Genomic DNA, 24,901 nt, shown 5'->3' on the forward strand with positions numbered 1-24,901 from the left:
CTGTGTATGAGAAACCCACTGCTAGTATTACACTTAATGGTGAAAATCTAAAGCCATTCCCTCTAAAATCAGGAACGAGACAAGGATGCCCACTCTCCTCATTACTCTTTAACATAGTACTAGAATTCCTAGCCAGTGTAATACGGCAAGAAGCACGCATAAAGGGGATCCAAGTAAGGAAAGAGGAAATAAAATTATCCCTCTTTGCAGATGACATGATTCTGTATTTATAGAATCCTATAGACTACTCCCAAGCTCCTTGAGCTGATTCAAAAGTTTGGAAGAGTAGCAGGCTATATAATTAACCCTCAAAAATCCACTGCCTTCCTTTACACTAACAGTGAGAAGAAGGAGGCAATAACCAAGAAAGCACCTCCTTTCACAATAGCCTCAAAGAAAATAAAGTACCTAGGAATTAGCTTAACTAAGAATGTAAAGGACCTTTTTGACGAAAACTTTAAAACCCTAAAAAAGGAAATTAAAGCAGAACTAAGGAAATGGAAAAACCTCCCATGCTCCTGGATTGGAAGAATCAACATTGTGAAAATGACAATCTTGCCAAGGTCTATCTACAAATTCAATGCAATACCCATCAATATCCCAATGGCATTCTTTAAAGAAACAGAAGAGGCAATTCAAAATTTCATATGGAATAATAAAAGACCCCGTATTGCAAAAACACTTCTTAGCAGAAAGAACAGCGCCAGACGAAATTCAATTCCAAACTTTAGACTCTATTACACTTCTACAATTCTCAAAACAGCTTGGTACTGGCACAAGAACAGGCCTGAAGTCCAATGCAATAGAACTGAGGACCCAGATACTAAACCACAGACCTATGGCCACCCAATCTTTGTCCAGGGAGCCAAAAATATAGAATGGAAGAAAGATAGCCTCTTCAACAACTGGTGCTGTCAGAACTTGTTAAGCACCTGCAGAAAACTAAAGTTGGATCCTTCTTTGTCACCTTGCACTAGAATTAACTCCAAATGGATCAAAGACCTGGAGGTAAAAGCTGACACACTGAAAACTTTACAAGAAGGAATAGAAGATACACTAGGTCAACTTGGCACCGGTCGAAACTTCCTTAATAAGAACCAAGAATCACAACAAATCAGAGAAAGGCTGGATAAGTGGGACTGCATTAAACTGCGGAGCTTTTGTATGGCAAAGGACATAACTAATAAATTAATTAGGAAGCCTACAGAGTCAGAGAAGATTTTCACCAACCAAACAACGGACAAAGGCCTCATATCTAAAATATATCAACAACTCAAAAAATTGAATCACTCCAAAACCAATATAAAGTAACAACCATCCCATGAAAAAACGGTCCAAAAACTTAAACAGAGTTTTCTCTGAACAAGAAACAAAAATGGCCTATAGACACATGAAGAAATGCTCAACATCTCTGGTCATAAAAGAAATGCAAGTCAAGACAACTCTAAGATTCCACCTCATTGGCCAGGATCAGGAAAACGAATAATAACAGATTGTGGAGGGGATGTGGCCAGGAGGGATCACTACTACACTGCTGGTGTGAGTGCAAACTAATTCAACCACTATGGAAAGCAGTATAGCAGTGCCTCAAAAGGCTAAACATAGAACTCCCCTATGACCCAGCAATTTCCCTACTTGGCATTTACCCAACCATCCAGAATCTAGGGTATACTAAATTCACTAGCACAACAATGTTCATTGCAGCATTATTCACCATAGCAAAGATATGGAACCAACCTAGATGTCCCTCAGTTGATGAGTGGATCATGAAGTTGTTGTATTTGTGCACAATGGAATTCTATGCTGCTGTCAGAAAGAATCACATCGACCCATTTGTTAGGGAATGGAAAGACTTAGAAAAAATCCCATTAAGTGAAGTAAGCCAACTCAAAGGAACTTAGGCTCAATGGTTTCTCTCTTTGGTCATAATCAGTAGAAACCTTGGGCTCTACTAGCAGAGGTCTGCAATAGAGCAAAATCTTGATACATAAGGCCATTAGTATGAAGGTAATTGAAAGGACCTCCAGAATATTGGAACAAAAGCCATATAACGAATGATTGCTATCCTTAATGTACTATGTTATCCCTCATCTCCTTTGCTGTCCCTTGGGTATCTCATATTGTTACAGTATCTCACTTTGTTATCTGATATATTGAATGTATTTGTATTAGGTTATCTGAAACTTGATAGGGAAGGGGGGAAAACCAATACGGAGCTGGGTGGTGGGTGGGAGGAGGGTAATGGGTACCAAGACATGTGAAAGGGTATCAATGTATGTGAATTAATGCACCTTCTATCTGGCAAATATCATGTAACCCTTTTATTATTATTAATTACAGCATATATATATGTATATATATATATATATATATATATATATATATATATAAAGAATGACATTGGAATACTGATGGGTATTGCCTTGAATTTGTAGATATTCCTTGGCAGGATTGTCATTTTCATGATGTTAATTCTTCTAATCCCAGAACATTGGAAGTTTACCCAATTCTTCAGTTCTGCTTTAATTTCCTTTTTGAGGTTTTTTTTTTAATGTTCATTATAAAGGCCCTTTAAATTCTTAGTTAAATTAATTCCTAAGTGCTTTATTTTTGGGGGGATATTGCAAAAGGAGTTGCTTTTCTGATTTTCTGCCTTGTCTCTCATTTTTGGCAAATAAGAAAGCAGTTGATTTTTGAGGGTTAATTTTATACACTGCTACCTGCTCAAGTTTCAAATCAGCTCAAGCACCTTGGGAATGAAATGTATAGAATTCTTTAAATATAGAATCATGTCATCTGCAAAGAAGAAAGCTTCACTTCCTCTTTTACTATTTAGATCCCCTTTATATTTGCATGTTGCCTTATTGCTCTAGCTAGGAATTCTAATAGTATATGAAATATGAGTGGAGAGAGTGGGCTTTAGTTTTTTGCCATTAAGTATAATGCTCGCTGTGTGTATGTTATACACATCCATTATAATACTGAAGAATGCTCCATGGATTCCCTGTTTCTCCAGAGCTTTTAGTATGAAGGCATGTTGTATCTTATTAAATAGCTTTTCTGCATATATTTATTCAGGTGATTCTTTTACTTGGTCCTGTTGATGTGAATTATGTTTACTCATTCTTGTGCATGGAACCAGTTTTGCATTATTCTGAGGAATCCTGTTTGATCATAGTGCATAATTTATTGATGAGTTGTTGTAGATGGTTGGCCAGTATTTTGTTGAGAAGTTCTGCATCAATGTTTGTCAAAGATATAGGTCTATATATGTCTTTCTTTGATGAGTCCCTGGTTGGTTTTGTATGAGGATTATCCTGGCTTCATAAAAGGAGTTTGGTAAAAAGTGTTCTCTTTCAATTTCATTGAAGAGCTTGAGAAGTATTGGTGTGAGCTCGAATTTGAAGGTCTTATACAATTGAGCTATGAATCCATAGGGCCTGGGATTTTCTTGGATGGGAGGTCTCCTATTGCCATTTCTATTTCAATACTCTAAGTAGGTCTGTTTAGTTGGTTTAGGATTACTTGGTTGAGTTGGGGTATGTCAATATTGCATAAAAATTTATCTATTTGTTCTAGATATTTAAATTTTTGGCATAAAGGTGTGGAAAATATTCCCATATGAGAGTCTGTACCTTGGTTATTTATGATATTTCCATTCTTTTCCATCCTTCTGTTTATTTTGGTAGGCTGCCAAATTGGGTGGGGGGGATATTTGCTTACGGTCTGTCAATTTTGTTAACATTTCAAAGAACCAAATCCTTTTGTTTATTCTTTCTATGTGTTTTGTCTGTAATTCATTTAATTCTGCAATGATTTTTAATAATTTGGTTCCTTCTACTGATATTGGGATCGGTTTGTTGCTCTTTATCCAAGCAGATAAGGTTTAATATAAAACTGTTGGTTTGAGACAAGATCCAACATCCCTTTATACTAAAAGTTCTGGAGAAACTAGGAATTTATGGAACATTGCTCAGTACAATAAAGGCTGTGTATGGCAAACCCACAGCTAACAAAATACTTATGGGGAAAAGCTAAATACATTCCCTCTAAAATCAGGAACAAGACAAGGATGGCCAGTCTCTCAACTTCTCTTAAACATAGTATTAGAATTCCTAGACAATGCAATAAGGTAAGAAGCAAAGATAAAAGAGATCCAAATAGGAAAGAGGAAGTGAAACATTCCCTCTTTGCAGATGACATGATTCTGTATATAAAGAACCATACAGACTCCACACCCCAGCTGTTTGAGGTGATTCAAAACTTTGGTAAGGTAGCAGGGCATAAAATTAGCCCTCAAAAATCAACTGCTTTCCTCTAGGCCAACAATGAGAGGAATGAGGCAACAATCAGAAAAGCAATTACTCTGGCAATAGCCTCAATGAAAATAAAGTACCTGGGAATTAACTAAGTATGTAAAGGTACTTTTGATGAAAAATTTAATACCCTGAAATAAGAAATTAAATTATAACTGGGGAAATAGAAAAACCTACCATACTCCTGGATTGGAAGAATAAACATCATGAAAATGGCAAATTTGACAAGGGCTATCTACAAATTCATTGCATACTCTTCAATATCCGAATGTCATTCTTTAAGGAAATAGAAGTGGCAATCCAAAATTTCATATGGAATAATAAAAGGCCCATATAGCAAAAAGAATTCTTAGCAGAAAGAACAGCACTGGAAGTATATCATTTCTAAACTTTAGACTGTGTTACAGAGCTATAGTCACCCAAAGAGTTTGATACTGGCACAAGAGCTGAACCAATGTAATAGAACTTAGGACTTGGATATTATCCCACAGACCTATGGCAACCTAATCTTTGATAAGCGTGCCAAAAATGTAGAATGAAAGAATGAGAGCCTCTTCAACAAGTGGTGCTGCCAGAACTGGTTATGAACCTGTAGAAAACTAAAGTTTGCTTCTTCTTTGTCATCCTGCACAAGGATTAATTAAAAAAAGGATCAAGCTGGGAGTTTGGCCTAGTGGTTAAAGTGCTTGCCTAGCATGCACGAAGATCCAGGTTCGATTCCTAGGTACCACATAGATAGAAAAAAGCTGGAAGTGGTGCTGAGGCTCAAGTGGTAGAGCTTTAGACTTGAGAAAGTCCAAGGACAGTGCTCAGGCCCTGAGCTCAAGCCCAGGACTGGCAAAAAAAGGATCAAAGACTTGAGATAAAAGCAGATACATGGAAAACTTGACAAGAAGCAATAGGAGGTACAGTAGGTCTCCGTGGCACAGGACAAAACTTTCTGAATAAGGGCCCAGAAACATAACAAATCAGAGAAAGTCTGGATAAATGGGACTACATTAAACTTCAGAGCTTCTGCAGGGCAAAGGACATAGGTAGCAAGTTAAATAGAAAGCCTACAGAATGGGCGAAGATCTTCACTCACCATAGAACAGAAAAAGACCTCATATCTAAAATACATCTACAGCTCAAAAATTGAATTACTCCTAAACTAATCTCCAAAGTAACAAACATCCCATTAAAACATGGGCCAAAGACATAACCAGAGTATTCTCTGAAGAAGAAATAATAATGGCCTATAGACATATGAAGAAATGCTCAACATATCTGGCCATAAAAGAAATGAAAATCAAAACAAATCTAAGATTCCACCTCACTGCAGTTAGAATAGCCAGGATTAAAAAATCTAGTAACAACAGTTGCTGGAGGGGATATGGACAGGAGGGATCACTACAACACTGTTGGTGTGAGTGCAAACTTGTTCAACCACTATGGAAAGTAACATGGCAGTTCCTGAAACGAATACACACAGATCTCCACTATGAACCAGCAATTCCACTTCTTGGAATTTATCCAATCATACAGAAACAAGGGCAGACTAAATCCACTAGCAATACAATGTTCATTGCAGCATTATTTACAATGCTATAATGGAACCAACGCAGATGCCCCTCAGTTGATGAGTGGGTCAACAAGATATGGTATTTATACACAATGGAGTTCTATGCTGGTGTTATAAACAAAGACATCACCCCATTTGTAAGGAAATATAAGGACTTAGAAAAAATCATATTAATTGAAGTAAGCCAGACACAAAGAACATAGGTTCAAAGGGTTCCCTTATTTTTCATAATCAGTAGAAACCTTGTGCTCTCCCACAGAGATACACAATACAGCAAAAACTAGATACATAAGGACTTACAGTATGAGCCTAATGAAAGGACCTCCAGGATGTCGTATTAAAAGCCATATAATGAGTGATTGTTGTCCTGAATATACTATGTTTTCTCTCACCTCTTTTGCTGTACATTGTGTTATCTGATATACTGTATATATGCTTATTTGTTTAGTGGAAATAGGATATGGAAATGGACAAAACAAGATGAGGGTTGGGGGCTTGGGAAAGGAAATGGGGACCATGACATGAGAAAGCGTATCAATATTTGTGAAGTAATGTACCTTTTAACTGGTGAATACAATGTAGCCCTTCTATTAATTACAAAAAAAAAACTATGTTAGAAAACTTAGTAAAAGAAAGTGAGTTCCAGGATTTTACCTCATTTTTGGAAAGTTGAAGCAGAGGATCAGGAGAGAGCACCATATTATGGTGATAGAGAATTCTGTTTCTAGTGAGACAAAGATCACACACACACACACACACACACACACACACACACACACACGACTAAAATGAAGCTGAAAGAATTCCAATATCAGCTACTCCTGGGTCATTTGAAAAGATCAAAGTCTGTGTCTTCCCTGTGTCAGGACAAAATTATCATATAAATGGAAAAAGAGGGGCTGGAAGTTTGGCCTAGTGATAGAGTGCTTGCCTAGCATGCAGGAAAACCTGGGTTCAATCATTGGTGGCACAAACATAGAAAAAGCCAGAGGTGCTGCGGTGGCACAAGTGGTAATGCTCTAGACTTTAGAAAACACAAGAACAGTGCTTAGGCCTTGAGCTCATACCCCTGGACTGGAAAAAATAATAAAATAAGTTTTAAAAAGGAATAGATTCATAAAACACTATCCTTAGGTCATTATAAATCAAGTAGCATTGAACCATGCAATTATTTAATATCTGAATTGGCTGTGAACAGCAATAATTCAGGTATGTTCTTCAAATAAATCATGTGAAAAACATGTACCACATCGCATTTTAAAATTCAAAAAAAAATATAGCCATTGGCATATCAGTAAAAGTTACCTAATAAACCAACATGAGAATAGCAAAAACGGACCATAGAAAATAGAGACACACAGACAGACAGACAGACAGACAGACAGACAGACAGACAGACAGACAGACGGATAGATAGATGATAGATAGATAGATAGATAGATAGATAGATAGATAGATAGATAGATAGACAGACTGATAGGTAGATAGACAAACAGAACAGACAGACAGATAGATCCATCAATCCATACATACATACACACATACACACACAAAGACAAACATACGTGTGTACGTACGTACATACATAGACGGGTACATAGATGGATGATAGATGAATTCATAGAAGATAAATACCAACAAGACTAATGATAAATGGTTGTGTGGATGATAGATACATACATAGATATATATAGGTACATAGGTAGCAGAAAGATTGATGATAGATGATAGATAAGTAGAAGATAGTCAGGGGGGGCTGGGAGGATAGCCTAGTGGTAAAGTAGTAGCCTAGCATGAACAACCACCTGGAGTCAATTCCTGAGTACCACATACACAGAAAAACCAGAAAGTGGTGCTATAGTTCATGTGGCAGAGTGCTAGTCTTGAGCAAAAAGTGTCCAAGAACATTGCCCAGGCCCTGAGTTCAAGGCCCAGGACTGGCAAAGAAAAATGAAACTAAATTAAAAAAGAAGATAGAGACATACTTGCATAATACATACGTACATACATACATACATACATACATACATACATACATCATATTTTAGTTAGTTTTAGATCCATAACAATTTCTCATTTATTCTCTTTGTAAAATTATGTAAGGTATTGATTATGAATGAGAAAACCAGCTCTTACACGAGCTTCCATGAAGCAAGCTTGGGATAGACTGCTCAAACATCTGTATGTGCAAGTGGGTGTACGTGCGTGTGTGTGTGTGTGTGTGTGTGTGTGTGTGTGTGTGTGTGTGTGTGTGTTTGTGCCAGTACTGGCACTTGAACTCAGAGCCAAAATTCTATCTCTTAGCTTTTTCACTCAATGCTGGTGCTTCATTCTTGAGCCATAGTTCCACTTCAGGCTTTTTGATAGTTTTAAATACGAGCCCCATGGTCTTTTCTATCTGGGCTGGCTTTGTACTCAGAACCCAATCTCCTGAGCAACGACAACTACAAATGCAAGCCTCCAATGCCTAGCTTTCAATGCACTTTCAAGTAGGTGAATTCATTAGTGTAAGTCTTTAAGGAATGTCTAGTATGAGGATGTCTTTTTACAAGAAACCAGACTGCATTCTGCCAGCAGACTAAGGTTTAATTCTTAGCTCTGCCATTTAGAGAATGAATGGCTATGTAAAACACTCTGGGTTCGGCTTTAACTATAAATTAAGTTCATTGTATTACTCTCATATGGTGGCTGAGCTAATGGTGCCTGAGCATAGCCCAAGACAGGCACAGTCAATAAACGTTAGTTTCTGCTTTTCTTTTGACAATTTACATGTCATCACTTTCTCATTATAGTTAATTTTTATTTCCATGGTAGATAAAATTAGACTAAAATAATATGAACTTATGGCAAGACACCAGTGGCTCATGTCTGTAATCCTAGCTACTTAGGAGTCTGAGATCTGGGGATTAGAGCTTAAAGCCAGCCAGGGCAATAAACTCCATGAGACACTTATCTCTAATTACTCACTGAAAAGTTGGACGTGTTTGTATAATTCAGGTGGTAGAGCACTAACTCAAGGACACTGCCCAAGCCCTGAGTTCAAGCCCCAGGACTATCACAAAGGAAAAACAAAACAGCAACAAAAAGAAAAACCCAGAAGAGTATAGATGTATCTTACCTCCTAATCAATAAATCTGAAAATAAACAAAATAGATATGAAACATCTTCAGGAAGTGAAGGATTTTCTCTCTGTCTGTCTGTCTGTCTGTCTCTATCCCTCTGTCTCTGTCTCTGTCTATCTCTCTCTGTCACACACACACACACACACACACACAGACACACACACACACACACACACAGTGGAAGAGAATAATATAAAGTCTTCAAACCCCTATAGACCCCTGCTTACTTAGAGAGCATTTGTTTGACTTCATTGGAAGTCTTGACACCTTGGCCTTGGGGTCTGCCAATCACTCAGAGGAAAGACGATCTGAGAATCTGGGAAATATTTCCATGGTTATAAGAGCACAGGAGAGGACAGAGCTGCACAAACACACAACTGTCGGGAAACTCCAGAAGGATGCCTACAACTTTTCATTTGATTATTAATTAACATGTAGAGAAGGAAATTACCCAAGGCTTTGGAAAAATCCAACAGAAATTATTAGGTGAGCAAAGTCTATAGCTCAAAAAATGCCAACAGGTGTGTTTATCCAAATCCACAAAATCAAAAACTTTATAGTTTATGGAATACTAACAAGGGTTTGGCCTCAGTCTTATGTAAATTATTAACTCTAGATGAAACATTTCTTAGGTCTTGTTTATAAAATTTATATCATGACCCAAAAGAATCAACTTCCAAAAATATCTTAACATATCCCAGAACAAATATTAAACATAAACACGGATAATTTTTTCTCAAACTACCCAGCAGCCCCTTCGAAATGAAAAACATCTAGGATCTGACTTAAAATAACAACAATTAAAAACAAACAAAGCAAAAATTTCAAAGCCAGGTGAAGGCTGCTCACATTTGTAATCAAGCTACTCAAGAGACTGAGATCTGATGAAAGTTTGAAGCCAGCCTGAGCAGTAAAAAGCAGGAAGTGGAGGAATGGTTGAAGTAGTAGAGCCGGGACCAAACAGCCAATTTGTGTGTGATACCCTAAGTTCAAGCCCTGGTACCAGCACAAAAAGAAATTAAAGGCAAGAAAGGCAAGGCAAAGCCAGGCTTGAGCATATTAAATAAAAAGCAAGAAAATACATAAAAAGAATGTGGCTGGGAGCATGGCCTAGTGGTAGAGTGCTTGCCTAACGTAGCATGCAAGAACTCTGAGGTTGATTCTGCAGTAACACATACACAGAAATAACCAGAAGTGTGCTGTGACACTCAAGTGGTAGAGCACTAGCTTTGAGAAATTTCGAGGACAGTGCCCAAGCCCTGAATTCAAGTCCCAGATCAGGCCAAAAGAAAAAGATAAAGAAATGAATTCAACTGTCAAAGATGAAATCTATATTCAGATCAAAATATACTGGATTAATTTGAGAAAGGATGAAATATATCAAAATAAATATTGACTAACTTAAAGACATAGATATTGAAATTATTTAAAATAAACCCAAATATGAACAAAACATTAGCTGGCTGGAACTGGTGGCTCACATCTGTAACCCTAGCCACTCAGGAGGGTATGATTTGCGAATTACAGTTCAAATTCAGCCCAAGCAAAAAGTCCATGAAGCTTTTAAGTATTTAAATACTAATTAAGCACCAAAAAGCCAGAAGTGGATCTCTGGTTCAAGAAGTAGAGTGATAGCCTTGAGCAAATATTCTCAGAGACAGTGCTCAGGCCCTGAGTTCAAGCCCCATGGCCACAAAAAGAGAACATAATTCTATGAGGTTCATCATATGAAAAACTGGTTAAGTAATTAACTGAGTCTCAAAGAGAGCACCGAAGAAATGATGGAACCGATGTGAAGAAATTCTGGCCAAACTTTTCCCAAATTTGATTCAGTTTTGACATATAAATGCTGAGATTTAAACAGAATATTCTCCTACCATAATTAATGAAAAGATGTCTAAGGCCAAATTTACCAAAATACTACCCTTGAAATTAAAAAAAATGTCTTTTATATTATTGTTGGTGTGGAATATTCCTTTTTTTGTTACTGTATTTTATTGCCATGGTGATATATACAGAGTTAACAGTTACATTCCTGGATAGTGGGTAAATTACTTCTTGAACATTGTTACCCTTTCCGAGGTTTTTTTCCCCCCATTTTCACTTCCCCCACTCTCTCTAAAACATCTTGTTTTTCCCCTTTCCCTTTCTTCTTTCAAATAAATGCATTGACAAAATGCTGGGTAACAAAGTCATATACAGTAACAACATGATCTAAACCATAAGGGAAAAAAAGAGAACAGAAATAATTTAACATTGTATATTAAGAACAACAATTCCCAAGATAAACCTCTTGTTTCCATATCCTGGAGTTCATTTCGCTTGCCCTCATCCTATATGACCATATCTACAATGATTTTGTGATCCTCTGCGAGGAGAGTCCTAGATGTGTACTAAGAATTACTAATGAGGGACATCATGGATATTTATTTGGTTCTGGCTTATTTCACTTAAGAAAATATCTAAAAACTGTTTGGGGATTAGAAAAATTACATATAAAAGGGATACAACAGCCACATATTTTCTAGCAAAATGGTGAAGCCTAGAAGGAACAACAAATGAGAATTTAAAAAAAAATTCTGTGGGCCTAGAAGTTGTTATCTGGTAGAAAATACCTCTCAGAATTAAAACATGAATAACATGTTTTCCTAGGAACATAAAAAGAGTAAGAATTGGCATCCATCTGTAATCCTTTTTACTCAGGAAGAGGACATCGAGGAACATGATTCAAAGCCACCCCAAACAGAAAATTCTGTGTGAAGTTTACCTTCAGTTAACCACAGAGAAAGCTGGAAATGACAATGTAGGCCAAGGGTATAGCACTAGCCTTGCCAAAAGAAGATCAAGGACAATGGCCAGACCCTGAGTTGAAGTACCTGGACTGACACAAAACACGGGTGGGAATAGTAGTAATCAAAACCCAGACTTCATACTTCAAAATATGTGAACAGAAATCCTTCATGCCGAATAAAACAACTGAAACCAAAAATGCTAATAACTTTGGTAGATAATAAAGAATGTCCTTTATAATTTAAAAGACTTGGAAGGTTAATAGATTGAACTAAAAGATTAAGAAGCATTGTAATGTTTATTACCTATCCACAAAGGGAAAAAAGTGCACAAATCCAGGAGTTCATAGATTTTGTTTTTTCTACTGGGGATGAAAACAAGGTTGTTCTGGTGTATGCAATGTAAAAACTCTGGTCCTACTACAATCATTTCATGGTGACAGCTGTTTTGAAAATGCTGCAGTTAAAGAGCTTTATTCAGGCTAGACAAGTCCTCTATCACAGGAGCCATGTCCCTAACTCTATGGGGTCTGTGATTGTTGTTTTGATGATGATGATGGTATTGTTTTGACCCCACTAATTTGAGAGGACAGGGCTGTGTTGTATCACACAAGATACAAGAGGTAGGCCAGCTCTTGTTGATTCTATAACAGAATATCTTATATTACCTTATAATTGTAATAAAATTGGATTCAATGCTAGACTGTAATAAGTTAAATATGCAAAATGAAGTGTCCAGGAAAGTAAACACACACACACACACGAACACAAAAAGAGTACAAACACTACATAGAACTAATAGGTAAAACTACTCAATAAAATATAGATTAGGGAAAACATGGGGAAAAGAACTTAATATAAATAAAAAATCAGTGCCAAATAGTAGGTTAGGCCAAGCACCAGTGATTTAAGGTGTAATCCTAGCTGCTTAGGAAGATGAATTCTGAGTTTTCACAGTTCATTGCCAGCACAATTAGAAAATTCCATGAGACTCTGATCTCCAATTAACAAGCAAAGAGTCAGAAGTGGAACAGTGGCTCAACAGTAGAGTACCAGACTTGAAGGAAAAAGCTAATGCACAAATGAGGGAGAGCATTGGGCCTAGGTTCCTCTGAGTCTGGCTTACTTCACTTAATATGATTTTTTCTAAGTCTTTTCATTTCCTTACAAATGGGGTGAGGTCGTTATTTCTGACTGAAGCATAGAATTCCATTGTGTATAAATACCACATCTTGTTGATCCACTCATCCAGTGAGGGACATCTGGGTTGGTTCCATAACTTTGCTATGGAAAATAGTTCTGCAATGCGCATCATTGTGCTAGTGAATTTAGTATGCCCTTGTTTCTGGACTGTTGGGTAAATGCCAAGTAGTGGAATTGCTGGGTCATAAGGGATCTCTATGTTTAATCTTTTGAGTAACTGCCATACAGCTTTACATAGTGGATGAACGAGTTTGCACTCCCACCAACAGTGTAATAGTGATCCCTCCTGTCCATATCCCCTCCAACATCTGTTATTAGTTTTTGATCCTGGCCATTCTAACTGGAGTAAGGTGGAATCTTAGAGTTTTTTTTGATTTGCATCTCTTTTTGGACAGAGATACTGAGCATTTCTTCATATGTCTATACACTATTCTTATTCCTTATTCAGAGAAGTCTCTCTTTAAGTCTTTGGCCCATCTTTTAATGGGATGTTTGTGATTCGAAGATTTTTGTTCTTTGAGAGATTCAATTTTTTTACCCATATATATATTTTAAATATGAGTCCTTAGTCTCTTCTCTGGATAGCTATGCCCCTTGCCAAATATATGCTAGTTATAGAAAAGCATTCCATAAAAATATTTTATATATAATGTACTATATATCTCATACCCAGTCTATGATATGTAATATATAATACATATTATAAAATACATTAAATGTAAATGTTTTAAAACATGTATTATACATAGTATATATATACAATCAGTTCTAAACTAAAGATACTTTTTGCATATATTTTTATTGTAATTAATAGAAGGATTACATGATATTTGCCAGATAGAAAGTGCATTAATTCACATACATTGATACACTTTCACATATCTTGGTCCCCATTTCTCTCCACCCACCCCCACCCCTCATCTTGTTTTCCCCCATTCCCTATCCAAATTCAAATAAGCAAATACAAATATATATCCGATATATCAGGTAACAAAGTGAGATACTGTAACAATATGAGATAATCAAGGGACAACAAAAGAGAGGAGAGATAACATAGTACCTTATGGACAACAGTCATTCAATATATGCCTTATGTTTCCATATCCTAGAGATCCTTTCATTTAGTGTCATACTACATGGCCTTTTGTATCAAGATTTTGCTGTATTGCAAATCTCTGCTAGGAGAGCCCAAGGTTTCTACTAATTATGACAAATGAGGGAAACCATTCAGCCTAAATTCCTTTGAGTCTGGCTTCTTTCACTAAATATGACTTTTTCTAAGTCTTTCCATTTCCTAACAAATTGGGCAATGTTGTTCTTTGTGACAGCTGCATAGAATTCCATTGTGTACAAATACCATATCTTGTTGATCCATTCATCAACTGAGGAACATCTAGGTTGGTTTCCTATCTTTCCTATGGTAAATAGTGCTGCAATGAACATTCTTGTTCTGGTGGATTTTGTATGTCCTTGTTTCTGGATGATTGGGTAAATTCCAAGTAGTGGAAATGCTGGGTCATAGGAGAGCTCTACGTTTGGTCTTTTGTGGAAATTGCCATACTGCTTTCCAAAGTGGTTGAATGAGTTTGCACTCCCACCAGCAGTGTAGTAGTGATTCTTCCTGGCCACATCCCCTCCAGCATCTGTTGTTATTAGTTTTCTTGATCCTGGCCATTCTAACTGGAGTGAGGTAGGATTTTAGAGTTGTTTTGATTTGCATTTCTTTTATGACCAGAGATGTTGAGCATTTCTTCATGTGTTTATAGGGCATTTTTGTTTCTTCTTCAGAGAAGAAGGCCTTTGTCCATTTTATGGTTGGTGAACATTCATCAGTATAATAAAGGCTGTGTGTAGCCAATCCACAGCTAGTATTATACTTAATCGTGGAAAGCTAAAGCCATTCCCATTAAAATAAAGAATGAGACAAGGATTCCCACTCTCTCCACTCCTCTTTAACATAGTATTAGAATTCCTAGTCAGTGCAATAATACAAGAAGCAAGCATAAAGGGATCCAAATAGGGAAAGAGGAATTAAAACTATCCCTTTTTGCAGATGACATGATCCTGTATTTAAAGAATCCTATATAATCTACTCCCAAGCTCCTTGAGCTGATCCAAAACTTTGAAAGGGGAGCAGGGTGTAAAATTAACCTTCACATATCAGCTGTCTTCCTCTTCGCCAACAGTGAGAGGAATGAGGCAACAATCAGGACAGCAACTGCTTTTGCAATAGCCTCAAAGAAAATAAAATACCTACGAATTACCTTAACTAAGGATGTAAAAGATATTTTTTGATGAAATATGTAAAATCCTAAAAAAGGAAATTAAAGCAGAACTGAGGAAATGGAAAATCTTCCATGCTCCTGGATTGGAAGAATCAATATCAGGCAAATGACAATCTTGCCAATGGCTATCTACAAATTCAACACAATTCCTATCAATAATCCAATGTCATTCTTTAAAGAAATAGAAGAGGCAATCGAAATTTTCACATGGAATAATGAAAGACCCAGTATAGCAAAAACACTTCTTAGCAGAAAGAACAGTGCAGGAGGAATTTCAATACAAAACTTTAGAATCTATTACAGAACTATAATCATCAAAAGAGCTTGGAACTGGCACAAGAACAGGCCTGAAGACCAATTGAATAGAACTGAAGGCCCAGATATTAAACCACAGACTTATGGCCACCTACATTTGAAAAGGGAGCCAAAAATATAGAATGGAGGAAAGATACCCTCTTCAACAACTGGTGCTGGCAGAACTGGTTAAGCACCTGCAGAAAACTAAAGTTGGAACCTTCCTTGTCACCCTGCATTAGAATTATCTCCAAATGGTTCCAAGACATGTCTTGGTCCCCATTTCCCTTCCTCCACCCTTGCCCCTCATCTTGTTTACCCCCTTCCCTATCCTATTTCAAATAACCAAATTAGCGTATGTATATTATATCAGATAACAAGGTAATGGTATGAGATAACCAAGGGAGAGCAAAAGAGAAGAGAGATGACATATTACATTAAGGACAACAATCACTCATTATATGGCTTTTGTTTCTATAACCTAGATACATAAGTCCATATAGGAGCATTCTTAAGGGGAAAATGCTAACAGAATGTATGTAAGGATTAAACAACACAGTGAAGTAGAGGCAGAAATTTAGTGTAATTTCAACTATAAAATAATATCTATAATTCTAGACACTCAGGAAGCTCTTGATTGGTGATCACGGTTTGAATACAACCGGAAGAAAAATTCTTATCTCTAATTACCCATCAAATAGCCAAATGTGATGTTGGTGGTTGAAGTGGTAAAGCCCCAGCTTTAATCAGACACCCAGGGATGATTGCCTGGTTTTAGGTTCAAGCCCCAGGACAAGTAATCAAAACACAAATTTTAGCAAAGAATTATGAAAGAAAAAGTAAAAGAAGAGGCAACAGTAAAAATATAGTAATGGAAATGATGAGATAAGTACAGACTAATTAAAAAGCATCAAAATACACAGATTGAAATTTCAATTTTGCTAGTTATGGCTAGAACTATTCAGTGTAACATTACTAGAGAAAGGCATAAGAGTCACTTAGTAAATGAAGTGAGAGCCTGGTTATTACCCTTGACAATAGGGGTGTTCTGAAGTTACACAAACACCCCAAGAACAACTGCTGTTAGTGTAGAAAAAACAAGAGATATACATGTTAAGCCATCCCTAATGGCTCTCCATAACCCAGGATACTTGTTGCTCTTTGCAAGCACTTGTTTCTCTCTCTTGGCATACTGATGATCTGGGCAACTCACACATTGCTCCACATATGGTGCAGAACTCAAATAACAATCAGGCCCTCTTAAAGAATTTCAAAGGAAATTAATAAATCCTTATGTAGATATATTTTTGACATGTCAATAATTACTAGCAAAAACAATATTTTTACTGAATATTATAAGGTATGCTCATTACTATTTTTATATCTGATTTGTTCTCACATTGATTGCCACAATCCAAGTTGAAGTTGTTTACTTGAGATGACTAGCATGCATGTTGTGTCTTGCATATCTAATAACCTAACAATAATTCTCTATATTACTTCATGCTTCCATCATAATTCTCATCCTTTCATACACAACGCAATGTACACAACAAAGTGAATAGGAAAGCTTGTACTCTCCTGTATGCCTATGTGCAACATGAATACTTGCCCTGTGGCCCTTCCTTGCAGTTATATTTGTCTCTGCTACTCACCTGTCATGCAGTAAGGAACCCAGAACCAAATCATTTATTGAAGGTATAGATTCATGATATGTACAACATTTGTAGCTTCTTCTTACATCAAACTTGACCCAACACTTGCTCTAAGAACCTATCTGCCCTGAAACAAAGCTGTGAAAGATCTGTGTTTCCTTTATAATATAAAAATAATTTGGAGAGAACTCAGACCTTGTAATTAAAAGGGTTTTTCACATGATATGACAGAGATCAAATTTAAATTACGGAGTAGTTGTCCTTAATGTACTATGTTATCCCTCATCTCTTGCTGTCCCTTGGGTATCTCATATTGTTACAGTATCTCACTTTGTTATCTGATATATTGAATTCATCTGTATTTGCTTATCTGAAACTTGACAGGGAAGGGGGGAAAACCAATACGGGGAGTGGGTGGTGGGTGGGCGGAGGGTAATGGGTACCAAGACATGTGAAAGGGTATCAATGTATGTGAATTAATGCACCTTCTATCTGGCAAATATCATGTGACCTTTTTATTAATTACAATAAAAATATATAAAAAATAATTTGGAGAGGACTGAGAACTTGTAATTAAAAGGGTTTTCCACATGATATGACAGAGATCAAATTTAAATTATGGAGTACTTGAATAAACATTAATACAATAGACTCCAGAAAAGGTAATTGTATACGTAATTCAGAACCCACTGTATTTTTTTCAAAAAGCAGTATTAGGGGTCAGGAGTTTGGCCTAGTGCTAGAGTGCTTGCCTAGCATGCACGAAAACCCAGGTTCGATTCCTTGGTACCCCACATACATAGCAAAAAGCTGGAAGTTGTGCTGAGGCTCAAGAGCTCTAGCCTTTGAAAACCCAAGGACAGTGCTCAGGCCCTGAGCTCAAGCCCAGGACCGGTACAAAAAAAGCAGTGTCATCAATTGTCACATCAAATTACTAGGTAAAAGAAGGAAGACTGATTCTTAATGCATAACATTCTCACATATTTGCATGGATTTGGGGGGACACTAGGCAAGAGTATAAATTTCACCGAAAGCCAAGAACATACCTGTCTCATTAGCGGTCTCATTCTCTGAGCAAGGATTACAGTCAAACCAACAGGCAGCGTTTTCCTTCTGAGAGGATTTCCTGAATCCAGGAGCACAACTCTCACTGCAGGCAGAGTGAATAGGCTAAAAAAAATGAAATGAGTGCCAGTATCTGTTTATCCTTTTTCCTAATTCTCCCAAAGTTCTATTATTTGAAATAACTGGATTATGAAACACAGTGTTTCTACACATATAAATCCAGTCCGTTAATTAAATGGTGTTATGGTTTGCACATCATGTGACCAAAAAGGCTTATGTGCTATCGGGTTGCTCTCTAGTCTGTTGAACTACTGGTATACATGAACATTTTATAATTCAGAGATTAATATTGAGAATGTAAATCTTTGTGGAGCATCCTTGAATTCATGTCATTTCATGTCTCCTATTCATCTGTGAAATGGTAAAGAGCAAGGAGCAAGAATTAAAAAATATGCTATAAGGTAAAGCACAGAGCTCCCTATTTAGGATCATGTGAACCACATATACATATTATGTTCTCACTTTTCCAGTATCTGTACTGTGAGAATCTTTTTCTCACAAATTCATTGATTTCATTCAATGATTCCGTTCCTAGAAATAGCTGTGTAGCAGACCAACCTACAATTTAATGAACTTCCACTGAGTAGATCAAAACTAACCATTCAAACACATAAAGTGATCCCTCAGATAACTTATAACAAGGTTAGAACATGCTAAGAAACATGCAAATTGCATTTTTGATAAATAAATATTTAGAAGCAAATTTACACTCTCTTAGGGCGATGCTGATTCTGGAACTTGTATTTGGGGCCCAGACAGTATAATTGACCTTTCCTTACTCAAATTTAGCACTGTACCATTTGACCAAGAGCTCAAGCTTATTTTGTTGGTTATATATTGACAGAGTCTCACAGACCTTGTTATCCTGTTAGGCTTAAAATTCGTCTGTAGTTTTATATCTGAGCAAGGCAGCCTCCTGATTAGATAGGATTACAGGCATCAGTCACCAGCACACAGACCTGATTTTGTGGTGGTTAAATTAAGGTAACAGTTGTCCAGGTAGTCCTGCTTGGATTGACTTCAAACCTGTGATAATCAGACCTGAATAGCTACCATTATAGGAATTACTTGTTCCCATCAAATCAGCTATAAATTTTTAGTGTAAAGTTAACTTTTATATCCTTAAAATATTACCGTTAAATGCAAGCCACCTCTGCTGATTCTATGGCCCATTCTATCATATCTTCAGATAAAGACAGTTGATGACCATGTAAAACATTTGGAGAAAATTTTCCTATTTTCACATCAAGATCAAGACCTTCTGGAAAACTCCAAATGTTCACAATGTCATATTCTGCCACCAATTTGCTGTTGACATCTAAAATCACCTGATCTCCACCAGGATTGTAAAATAATGATGTTTTTCAGAAAATAGTGTATCAGAAAGAGATACATTATCTTATGATGAAGAATATTCCAAGGTTCAGTTAGAAAACCTGAACTGAGAAAAGTTCCTGATTCAGAATTCAAGGGTATAAGAAACAAGTAATGAAGTACTCCAGAGGAGAACCTTTGAAGGAGTAAAAATAATCTTTCTGAATCTTGGTCAATTGGCAAAGGAGTATAAAGCATTTTTCAAGAGACTCTTATTTCTCATAAATAATCATAAATGACACATTTCTCATATAGCTATTTCCAGTTTGCCACAAACATAAACTCTATCAGAGTCTATAGTTTGAGTTTCTGAAAATTGTAATACCTACAGTAGAATGCAACTAGGTCACTTACAAATATATATGCATACACACACACACACACACACAAACACACATATAGTTACTTTTGTTCAGCAGACCATAGAAACTAATAGAGAAGTGTATATATTTGTTCTTTTTCAAAACATTAGTTACAAATATATTGAGTATATTTGTAACTTAAAGAATGTGTAAAACATGGAATTCATTTGGTCCTTGTTATTGGCATGGTTTTCCTTAAGGGCACATGAACACATGCTTAGATTGCCTAACAGACATTTACAGAATTATAATTTCTTCAGTGTTGGAAAAATATCTGAAATATTTAATGTGTGTTGGTAAGAAATACCTCTAGGAAGTGACTTGGCTCATAGTTTTAGTCATCCAAAAGAGAAGGCCTGACCTATACAGAGGAAGATACTATCCCTTTGCTATTTCCCATTGTTTTTATTCTGTTTGATGAAGAAGGAGTTCATGCAGAGCCTGGGCCACAGTATACACAGTTTTGTATATATTGTTACTGTGTTCAGACATAGTCATGTGAAAAATGTGCCTAGGCAACCAACCCAAGAAAGCTTCGTGAGGACAGTTTTTCCATGTTACACAGTCAGACTAAGAATGTGAACAATTAAAAGAGAGAGATCACAGCCTAGCAAGGAAAAAGGCTTTTGGGTATTTGGAAGGGCTAACTGCCTTGACAAAAATCTGTGAATCCAGAAAGCTCTGGGGAATGGTGTGAAAAAATGTATGGCACATGAAATGAACCTTGCATGAAATAGGTTCTCCTTGTGGTTAAATCCAACTGTGAGTTCATGATACAAACTTTGCCTTTTATTAAATACTGCTCAATACACATCATTAAATTTAGTAGCTATTCATTATCAGCATATATAATGAGGGCATTTGCTGAAGTATTATTAATCTGGTTATAAAGTGCCATAACTTTAAATTACAGGGTATAGGTAGGGATTGTTAGCTCAAAGGCTCAAACTCTGTTGTTGGCCATCTGTTCTTTCAAGTCAGGAACAATCTGCAAACCATTCTCATCTTGTAAAGTTAACAATCCCACCAAGTTCCAGGTGAAGTGAAGCAATAAGGAGACCAGGGCAGTAGCTATCCATGTATCTTTTGAGGCCATCTGATAGAGAGCAGGAAACTTTTGATGGTCACTCAGGGCATGATCAAAAGACTCAAAGATAAGTTAAAGGGAATGAAAATTGGACTGTAAATGAATGAGAAAATTTCTATATAACACAATCTCAGTGAAGATACATGTTAAGTAATCAGTTAAAGTAAGAAAAGTTTGGGTTTTGCTTTCAGGTTTCAAAAAACATGAAAAAGTGTTTTAGTTCTACAACATATTACTTTGCGTGTAAATTGTCTCTTGAACTTTGTCACTGATTATCTCAACTCCTTCCTTCTATATCAACCCAACCCATTCCCTGACTTTCATAGTTGCATTGTCACATATGTACATTGAATATTTGTTGTATTTTCCAACATATATATTCCCTATTCTTCTGACCCCATGCACAACCCATGAGCCCCAACCCACCTCAGATAAAATATGACTCATTTAAATGGTGTTTGCTTTGTTTTTATATTGTTTGTTATTTGATTGGAGAGATTATGCCCTGGAATTTCACCGCATATGTAATATACGTTCCACATTAATCATATACATACATGTGTGTGTGTGTGTGTGTGTGTGTGTACCTTTAATGTAAATTTTATGTTTCTAAGAATTTTTTCTAGTCCTGGGTTTTGAACTCTGTGCCTGGGCACCCTCCTTAAGCTTTCTCAAGGCTACCACTCTACCATATGAAAAACAGCACCACTTCTAGCTCTTTTTGGTGTATATGATACTGAAGAAGTGAACCCAAGTGTTCATGCATGCTAGGCAACATTCTACCACTAGACCACACTCTGGCCCTGTTCTGCATGTATATCCTATATTATGCTAATGGTTTTTATTTAATATTTACATAATAGGACCCTGACTTCATTCAACATAATAACTTGTGCATGTGCCTCTGTTCCTGTGTGTGTGTTTCTGTATGCATGTGTTCACACATGTATGTTTGTGTTTGCTAGCACAGCTCCACTCACCCTCAGAACCTCATGCAGTTTCTTTGCTTTTTCCCTCAAGGTTAGAACACATTACAAGGGTATACCACACTATTACCTGCTTTTTGTTAGTTTATTAGATAATTCCTTTGTAGCTATGATTACAGGTGTAAGAAACTAGCATATCTTTATACTTTCAAGCCATTTTCCTTTTAAAGAAAATTATTGATAAGACATAAGATTCCAAATAATCCCTTTATCTGATGTAAATTTCCAATCCCTTTCCAAAGAATGGGACATACTTAGCCCATTTCCTTGAATACTCACTCTTCAGTATCATAAAATTTGCTAGATTTCTAAATCTGGTCCCTGATGTTAATTCTCTTCTAACACCTGAAATTGCACCAAATTAGACACCTTTAAATTTTGCCCCAGTCTTCCCACCTTCACCTGTGGAAATATGTAGAGACCCAGCAGTGTTCCTGTCTGTGCAGATGTTAATCCTGATTGTCCTGTAAGTACTGCTATAGACTTGCTGTTGCTCATACAGGAGTAGTTTGGACTATTGTACTTCCCAAAGAGGCAAATGAAGGGATTTTTAAATGGCATTGGAAATCCAAATTGAATATTGCAGATATGAAATCCCAGAGTCAAGTTATGTAATAGAACAGGGTTTTGGTTGATCTCTCCAATAGCAAATGTCAAGGCCATAAAAAACTGGTAGTTCTTGAAGTTTAACCTGTGTGATTAGTATACAAATTTTGGAAAATTATTTCACAACTTATAATTAGATGAAAAGAATTCTTGCTTCTCTGCCAAGGAATATGAAAATATTAACCCAATTAATTTCAAATGTGATTGTTGTGTCTTATCCTTGTATATATGATTAGATAAGGACATGAAGAAAATTTGTTATGAATGGGATTCAGAAAAAAACTTGACTCAAGAAAGACAGCTTGTTTAGTCCCTGCTACCTTACATTTCACAATAAATCTGCTGTATATTAAACATAAAATAGTCTTTCATGAACAGCAATTTTGCCCTGCAGATAATACATTTTTTATTTATTTAATGATTCTTACCTTTTATTGTTATTGTGGAGTTGTTATGTGGTGGGATTAGTTACATGAATCAGGAAGTAAATAGCAAGAATAATTCTTTTTGAAACATCTCTCCCCTTTTGTTGCTCTCTCCTGGTTTTCCTTCCTGTCTCCACCCACAAGATATACACTTCATTTCCCACATAGTGTCTAGTGAGTAACACAGTTTACTTTTCAACTTCGTTCTACCATTTATGTAGAACAAACACGGTTATGTAGAATAAACAAGGTTAAAGGAAATGAAAAGAAAAAATAGCAACAATGGCACCTGAAATATCTGCTGTCACATTTTTGGAGTTAATTTCATAAAATATTATTTTATATGATCCATTGAACATATCTCCTAAGGCTTTTTCAACCACACCATTAGGTATGATCCTTTACCATTTGTGTGTGAATGTTTTGAATACTATATAATTCACTACAGACACCAAATATTCTTTTGTCTTTCCCTTGCAATAAGTAACTCAAGTCTGTGAAAACTCTTGTGTTTTGAATAAAAGTTCATGTTATGTGGTTATATGGCAGGCCAGGCTAATTAATGAATCTTCACTTTTAGAGCATCTTTCAAAAGTAAAGTATCACTTAAGCAAGAGTCTATAGAAAGCTGTACTAGCAGACCCAAATTATTGAACAGCTCTACCTGCCAGATCAAGCAGAAAAAAATTTATATATCAGGCCAGTGAATTTTATTTTTGTTTATCTAATGAAACAAAACACTTTCATCCAACTTTGAGTATTTCCTTATAGAGAAAGAAGCCTCCAACATGTGGGAAGAAGAGAGAATTGTAAGTAGGCTTTACATTGAAATCCCAGTGCCATGGTCACCATTGTAAAATACAATGATAACTACTGTCTTCCTAATACATTTATCAATTGAGAAACTGGAATGAAAATAATAGATGAATAAACATGATGTAAATAACATTTTTCTTTCCTTCGTCTGTGCAAGGGTTTATGTAAATACACACACATTATGAAGAAATTAATATTAAATCAAAACACATTTTAAAGAGATAACAATTGAGGCAAGATAGAAATGCAAGAGAGAGGATGAATTTACTCTAAAAATGGGTATGTATACGTCACATTTCAAAATGAATGATTATCATTCTCATGATATATTCCAAGGGTATCAATGTATGTGAATTAACGCACCTTCTATCTGGCAAATATCATGTAACCCTTTTACTAATTACAATAAAAAAAAGAAATGCAAGAGACACGATGAATTTGCTCTAAACAAAGTGTATGTATATGTCACATTTCAAAATGAATGATTATCACTCTCATGATATATTCCAAGAAGAAGAAAATAATGAGTGTGAAGAAAAACTAATTGAACATACACATGTGGAGCAGCAACCTGACAACATTATTTCAAAAAGCAAACATTTCTGTTTTGGAGATTCAGAAAATGGTTATGAAAGCAAGAGTTGAAATGATTTTATTATGAGTAATGACAAAATTTGAAATTCCCAGTGTAGAGTAGGATGCTTATATAACCTCTCAAAACTGAAAGTTCATCCAGTACTTAACCAAGACATGAACACATCTACATCAAGGTGCCTTATATGTATATATGTTTATGGAAGCTTCTCTAGATTAGAAGAGTAAAGAGAGCAATAACCATTACATGAACCTATGTCTGTAACAGCTTATTCTTCACTAGAAAGCACAGAAGCAGAAG

The 24,901-nt window shown here is 36.2% G+C and overlaps 1 pseudogene; it reads right to left on the reverse strand.

Annotated features, from left to right (window-relative positions):
• LOC150042573 (vomeronasal type-2 receptor 116-like) overlaps nt 1-24,901 on the reverse strand; it is a 78,867-nt pseudogene that overhangs the window by 43,114 nt on the left and 10,852 nt on the right.

The sequence above is a fragment of the Megascapheus bottae genome, chromosome 35 (genome assembly GCF_031878675.1).
Source record: "Megascapheus bottae isolate mThoBot1 chromosome 35, mThoBot2.hap1, whole genome shotgun sequence".
NCBI classification, from domain to species: domain Eukaryota; kingdom Metazoa; phylum Chordata; class Mammalia; order Rodentia; family Geomyidae; genus Megascapheus; species Megascapheus bottae.